Here is a 7,496-nt window from a genome sequence, read left to right as displayed (position 1 = left end):
CCTGGCTGGGTTTTTTCCGAGGTTTTCCCCAACCGTAAGGCAAATGTCAGGTAATCTATGGCGAATCCTCGGCCTTATCTCGCCAAATATATCGCTATCACCAATCCCATCGACGTTAAATAACCTCGTAGTTGATACAACGTCGTTAAATAAAGAAGTAAAAAAAATTACAATATATCCTATATGGGCCTAGTTTATCAAATTAAAATGGAAAGATAACCTCAGGAGCTGATAATCGGGATGTATCGAATGACCATGCTATTATGTTATCCCAGTCAATGGTTCGATAAAATTATCGACTCCTCAAGTATTCAAAGAATAACTGAAAGGAAATGTAATATATTAGTAGAAAATCTTCCTCACAGCGCCATTGTCTACAACAAATTTGACAGTATTCTTCATGAGCTTCCGCTCTTTGGCAGCTAAGGCGATTTCAGTTTCTAGGGATCTGCAGTGTTATAGCCACCACGAAGATGACGTGTGGACTCTGAACGGAACTTCCACAGATTCCAGAGTATGAAACCGCAATTTCCTGGTGAATGAGATGTAAAACTTGAGGGGTACATCTGAGACGAAATAAAGACAAAACGTTACTCCGTTTCTATTGCATGCCCTAAACTTATTCATATTTTAACACAACAAACTTCTCTTTATGCACAATGCTGCAGATTGAGATGTCTATCGTGATGCTAGATAAATAGAATAACAACTTTTACACATCAAATACTAATCTTAACATGTGAAAGTGACGCCAGCTTGTACATTGAACAAATGTTTCAATGCACTGCCTATTTACAAATAGCGACTATTTAACTCACAATCGACCACTGGTGTGATCTAGGGGACACGTGTTTCGAGGATGCACTCCAATCCCATTTGAATTGAACACAAATACATGGTTGAGCCCCGAAATATCATGAGAAAATTCCTTCCGCATGAAGAATGGAACCAGCACACACTCCGTAACACAAATGATAGGCATGATGCCTTAGTTCAGCGGTCATCAGCAGTGCACCCTCGGGCTAACGTCTCTTACCCGCGGATAAGAGACTGCACTATGATGCATACGTGGCTGCTGGCAGGTATGCTCTCTCCCTCTTCCTGCTGCACGGCGAGGCATATTACGATACACTGGTTACCCTTTACCCATTCAGCGAGTGTCGACGACCATGACGCTATAGCGTGGAATTGTTAAGAAAAACTTTTGTAAATGTTTAACTGGAAATAAGTTAAATTTACCAGAAATAAAGACAATGCAGATAACTAGAATTTTGAGTTTATTGGTGAATGAGCATTCTCTTTGCACAAGAATTTCATTAAATCATGTCCTCAACGCGAACTCTTCAAAGAGTAAAGAATATTTAATTATAGAATGTCTAGAACTCTATAACAAGGAGAGTGCCTGAAAATGCCTTTAGTATCTTAGCATCCACAGGATCTACCATATACTCCAATTAACATTTCACTATAAAAATGTCAATTACACGCCATGATACATTACGACGATGTAAATGAATTTGGGGCATTACCGTGAGAATGGAGACAAACTCCTCTGCCAGTAGCTGGCATACAAAGAAATACGCTCATTAGAAAACATAAATGAGAAAGTAAACCAATGTAGAAACAGCTAGCAATATTTTACCAAAAACGGAGTTCTATGGCAAGAAGAAATTATCACTTTGTAGACCAATATGAATAAAATATTTGTGACAGGCTTATATAGTTTGTATCTTACAGTAGTAGATTAACAAGGATAATAATAATAATAATGCATTCAATATCTGAATAGTTAAATGCGAGAATGTGGTACGTACTTGATCTGATCATTTACCGTACAGAATAATTCGGTATGCATAAATGTTCTAAACCAAAAATGTTTATAAACTTACACACATAAAAATATACCTATTGTGTTCATTTTAACAAAATCATATAACAATGTAGGGACATAAGTTGTATGTACCGATACATAAAGGTATAGTCCGTATAAAAAATACTTGTTCTGTTTTGGGCTGTTAAAAATGTTTACTTCTATGTAGATACTGAGTTCGAATTGTGCAGTATCACCACACGTAGTACATATAATTTTTAAAACTTGAATATTGAGAAATCAACTTTATAATTGAAGGGTTCAGAGCCATAGTGGGCCAAGCGTGATTTATTAAAAACGGAGAAAGCAAGGGTTAAAGTTAAGTGAATACCATAGTTTAATGAAGATTGATGTATCATTTAGTTTCAATGTGTAGGGGAGAATTGGGTAGTATCGGACATCGGGTAATATCGGACAGTGTGTTTCTTTCATCTACCACCATATGGTAGTACTTGAAGGACATGGTTACGTTTCTGTATGCGACATCACAGAAACGTAACCATGTCAATCAGGTACTATCATCGTGTGGTAAATGAAAGAAACTCACTGTCCGATATTACCCGATGTCCGATACTACCCAACTCTCCCCTATACTTTATATTATTTGCTATATGTTGCCATTGAATTATGGTAATAACTTCATTTTAACGCTTGTTTTCTACGGTTTTAGTAAATGGCGCTTAGTCCACTATGGTTCTGACCCCTTCAATCATATCTCGATTTGTTCACGAACATTCAACCATTAATACAAAATGTATTAATGTATACACTCGCATTGTTCCAACAATTTTATTTGTCTCAACATCTCTGGTCATTGCCACAATTGAAACTTATAAATTCGAAGTTATATAACACACATCATAGTTTATAGTATCTTTTCTTATCACATTTCTGTGTGTTTATTTCTTCATATGTATAATAAGACCTGCAGTGTACAGACTTATTGACCTTGTTTTAGTTTTCTGTTGATAATTTAATGATCACATTGAATACTGGAATGAATGGTGAACGGGAGAAGAGTTTGAGGCAGAAGAAGATATCAGAGGATAAACGACATTAAGATATGTGGATCATATGTGGAGACTAAGAGAAAGGAAGAAAATAGAAAAGACTGGAGAATGCTCGGTTTGCAGTGAAAGATCTGCCATTTGGCAGAAATGTATTGAGTAGATGGTGAAACAGCATGGCAAACCTGCTAAAATGCCGCCCTCCTCCACTTGAACTTACTGGGATAGTGTGTAGGGGAAGCTGTTGTACCTAGGGCAAGTTGTACCTGGAGATACTTTGTTTATTTTTAAGGTTATGTGGTGGAATTTTTGTGTTCGCAGTTGACCACTCTAATTTCATCATTCAGCTGTTCTATGAATGATTTACTTTTTGTTGAAGCAATCTGGAGAGATTTTATTTTAAAAAATCTGTTTTTCAACCTAAAAAGTAAGGAATTGTCAAAGTAATTAATTATTTTTAATTGATTCTTTAGATACACGATTAAAAACTTAAATCTATTTTAACCCTGTTATTCTAGCTAAGAATTCATATGATTATTGGCTTATTTTCGGTACCTCAGTCTTGAAAACTTGCTGAGATATATTTTACTGATTTCTGAAGTACCTAGGGACGGTGTACCTGGGGACAACTGTCTTCAGGTGGACCTCATTAGATTTTAAATATTTTTGTATATAAGTTACTCTTATGATGGGTAATCAAAAACAGTATTTTGTAATGACTTTTATGGGGTTTCAGCTTTAGCAGAAATGCTATGTAGCAAATTAAAAATTAAGAGATAAACCCTGACAAAACCTAAATTACTATCCTCCCAGGAAAAGAATAACTCATAATCCTAACAGAGGAAAGACAAGCGCTTTAACAGATACGCCAGAGAAAACCGAAATAGAAGAAAGAAACAGAAAGTTGAGTGAGAAGAGAAATATGATGAATAAAGTTCAGAAATGGAAGAAGTTGAAGCCATAAGTTCTGTTTCCAGAAGATAATTCAGAAGAGACTGTGGATGAGCCAAGGAATGTTGTCAGTTCTAATGATAATGATGATGAAGATGCCATTTAAACTGTAAATTACACTGCTCGTGCGAATTTAGAAGAAATAAGAGAAGGAAATTTTGTTCTCATTCATGTGGCAGGAAAGAGAGACTAATTATAAATTTTTTGTTGGTAGAATTTGTAAGAAGATTTGTGAAACAGAATTTCAAGTTCAGTATCTAAAGAAGTTTACTAAATATGACAATTTACTTTTTTTTTACATGATGAGCAATCATAAATTGTTGACCTTCCTTCAGAAGATATTGTCTTCAATCTTCCCCACCTTCTCAAAGAAAAGATTCAAGCCTAAGGGGCAATAAGAAATATGTTTTAAAATGTCATTTGAAGGATACATCCTTGGATAATAAGAAATTCATTTAATTAGAAAACCTAATATTGTTTCCTGTCAAGAAAATTGAGAATTATTTTAAAACTTAGCAACATTATCACTATAGTTATTACTAGGGGACGGATGTTGATGACCTAAAAAGCTACTTAAAATGATCATTAAAATGCCCTTAAACTAATGGAAAAATGACATACAATTAAAAGAAAATGACATTTAAATATTATTCACAGCACTCGCACCACAACTTCTTAAAAATCAGTCACCTTGTTACAATGACTGCCCTGCAAATCTCGGAGAGAGGAGGCAACTTCCTGGAATTTAGCTAAGATAAAGGAAAAGAACATGCAACAAAATGAAGGTTTTAAGGGAAAACTATAGATTTTAATGAGGGTTTACAATGTGTTTCAATCAGGAGTGGTCCATGTCAGTGCCTTCATTCTCTGTCTCCTTCCGCACTTCACTTTTGTTATCAAATCTTCCAGACGAGGGAGTGTAAATGACAAACAAATCGTGGGTGCAACGTGCATTCTTGCAATCTTGTGTTAAAAATACTGTCTACTACAGTAGACATCCCTTCCAAACAATGTTGAGAACACAACGTCCTGTCCAGGACATGGTGAAAGTTCCCCTCCTTCCAAACATAAATTCTAAAGACATCCTCATACCAATAAAAGAAAGTAGTGGTCAAAGTCCTCACTTAAACTAAGCTGCTGGCAAGCATTTTATATTACTTCCGTTGTGTGAAATGAAGCCTTCAGTAGAATGAGAGAAGGACTTTGGGGACTGTTCCAAACTATAAAACTCAAACTTCACTGTTATTTACTTATTCGGTAGGTAATTACTACTGACTCTTTGGTTAGAAAATGACTTAACAGACCTATCAGTAAAAAAGAAAGTAAAATGCATTTCAAATGATCTAAAAGTTCTTCAAAGTATTAAAAATTACGAAAAAATGCGGAAAGAATATAAAAATAATATACAAGTTCAAAAACGTCAAAAATGCAAAAGATACAATATAAGAAATTACGTTTTTACGTTGATATTTTATATTAATAGAAATCGTCCTAATGTGAAAAATAAGATGACGGCTTTTCATCAACATCTGCCCCCTAGTTATTACATTAAACATAAAGGCAAAATTTATCATTAATAATAATTAGAAAACAGTAAAGTGTCCGTATTTTGCAGAAATATAAACTTAATAAAATATGAGTTACATTACTATTATGTTGAACCATGTCCCAAGGTACAGCATCCTTATGTACCTAGGGACAGTATGTAGCACTTCAGGAAAATTTAAAAAAATCTATACAAAAATTATTTAATTGAAACCTTTTTTATTTTTCTAAGACACTTTACACTTCAAAGAAACTATTGTTTATAATAAAAAGTTATAAAAGCTTATACAAAAATTTAGAAAACTGTCCCTGGGTACAACAGCTTTCCCTACAAGTTGAAACTTCTCTTTTTCTCATACACATCTGCGAGATATTCGCTAGCTGAGGTAATCTCTTCCACAATGGTGTGTAAGTAGTACTCGAAATTATACAGAGTGCTCACTGTGCTCGCAATGAAGCTTGTAAGTCATGCATATGCATGAGACCTAAGTACTAACAAACATTTTAAGTGACTTATTTTAAATCAAATTAATTTTTCATTAATGCTATTTTCTTCTTCATATCCTGTGATTTGTATACACAGCCTTTTAATCTCATATGGTCAATTAATCCATTGTAGAAAATCAGCAATCAGGATTTTGAGGTTTCTATCACTAACAAAGATCTTCCCTTTCTCGTAAAAAAATCGTGAACTGCAGAAATCCCACATGTCCATTTGAGTAAATTTTTCAGGAGGCGCAAAAAACTGTTTATCTTCAAAACCATTTGGTATTTTGAAGTGACAATTTTTTTTAGTAAACCATAATAATAAGTTCTAGTGTTTGACATAACGTATGAACTTTAATTTTTTTATTTGCTTTTTTGTCTGGAAAAAAAGTCTGATTTGACTGGGCATTTGGGGATTCTATAATTTACGACATAACAATAATTTTATGTCTTCAAAACAATTTTTAGGTGAAGAAGACGGAGAAGGATAACTTTTTTAACTTTTATATTTAAGCCAAGGAATTGAAAAAGTACACAAGCATACAAAAATGCAAAATTATTTGAATAGCATATTTAATTCTTCAAATTTCTTTAATCCCATAAAGAACAAAGGAAAGCGAATTGAAAATTTTTTAGATTCTAAAAAATTGCACGTCCTGGATTTGTGCTGTTCTTACAACTCACTGTAAATTATTGCCGCCATGAAAAGTACACAGGACACTGGACGTGTGGGATTTATGCACCATTTGAAAGGCCTATATATGAACATTACAACCATATGAAAAATTTAATTAGAGAAAAATTGTGACTCATGGGGTTCCTGCAATTCACGGTTCAAATAAGGTCACTGGTACTAATGCAGATCTTGTATTTCAGTTTGCTCTTTATAGAATGGAATCCTTATGCATGTTTCTACTTTAGTGAGAAAGAAATTCTCCTCTTCGTCATGGACAGGACCCCATATTCTGCTGGATGTGCATACAGCAGAAATCACAAACTGACAATACAGCAACATTCCTTAAATTTTAATAAAGCCAAGATAGGTGTGTGGCAATACTGAAACCACAACATTATTCTAAGACTTATTTTGAAAGGCACAAATTCTCGATAACAAACATAGAAAAATACTTTTGCAAAAAGATCAAGTCCTTTTATTTCATAAGAAAACATAATACAATAATTCTATGAAGAAGAAACAGTAATGACTAACTTCTAAGATTGTAACTTCTCTAAATAAACTGAGGCACTCTGTATCATTTCTGTTATTTGAACTCATTCTGGAGTCAGATTGGAAAGGAAGAAGGTATTCATACACTCAACTTTGTTACTTTGTTCATTGTGTTGACCAACCTCATGGTCTAGTGATCAGAACTTCTGGCTACAATTCATGAGGTCCTATGTTCTACTCCCAGTAAGATCACAGCAATTTTTCTTTAAAAAGAATTATCCCCATGTTCCTCTATGGTCTCGAATTTAAGTTAAATTTATCATCATATTATCAGGGTAATGTAACCCCACCTTCCAGGCACTCCAATCTCAGAAGTAGGTTACACTTAAGCCACTGCCAGAAGAGAAGACAGAAATGTCGAAAGACAACCTGGTGGCACTGGGGGAAACAAAAAACAAAACTTTATTCA

Source organism: Periplaneta americana, chromosome 10 (assembly GCF_040183065.1).
Source record: "Periplaneta americana isolate PAMFEO1 chromosome 10, P.americana_PAMFEO1_priV1, whole genome shotgun sequence".
Taxonomy (NCBI): Eukaryota; Metazoa; Arthropoda; class Insecta; order Blattodea; family Blattidae; genus Periplaneta; species Periplaneta americana.
Note: the sequence above shows the minus strand (reverse complement) of the source record.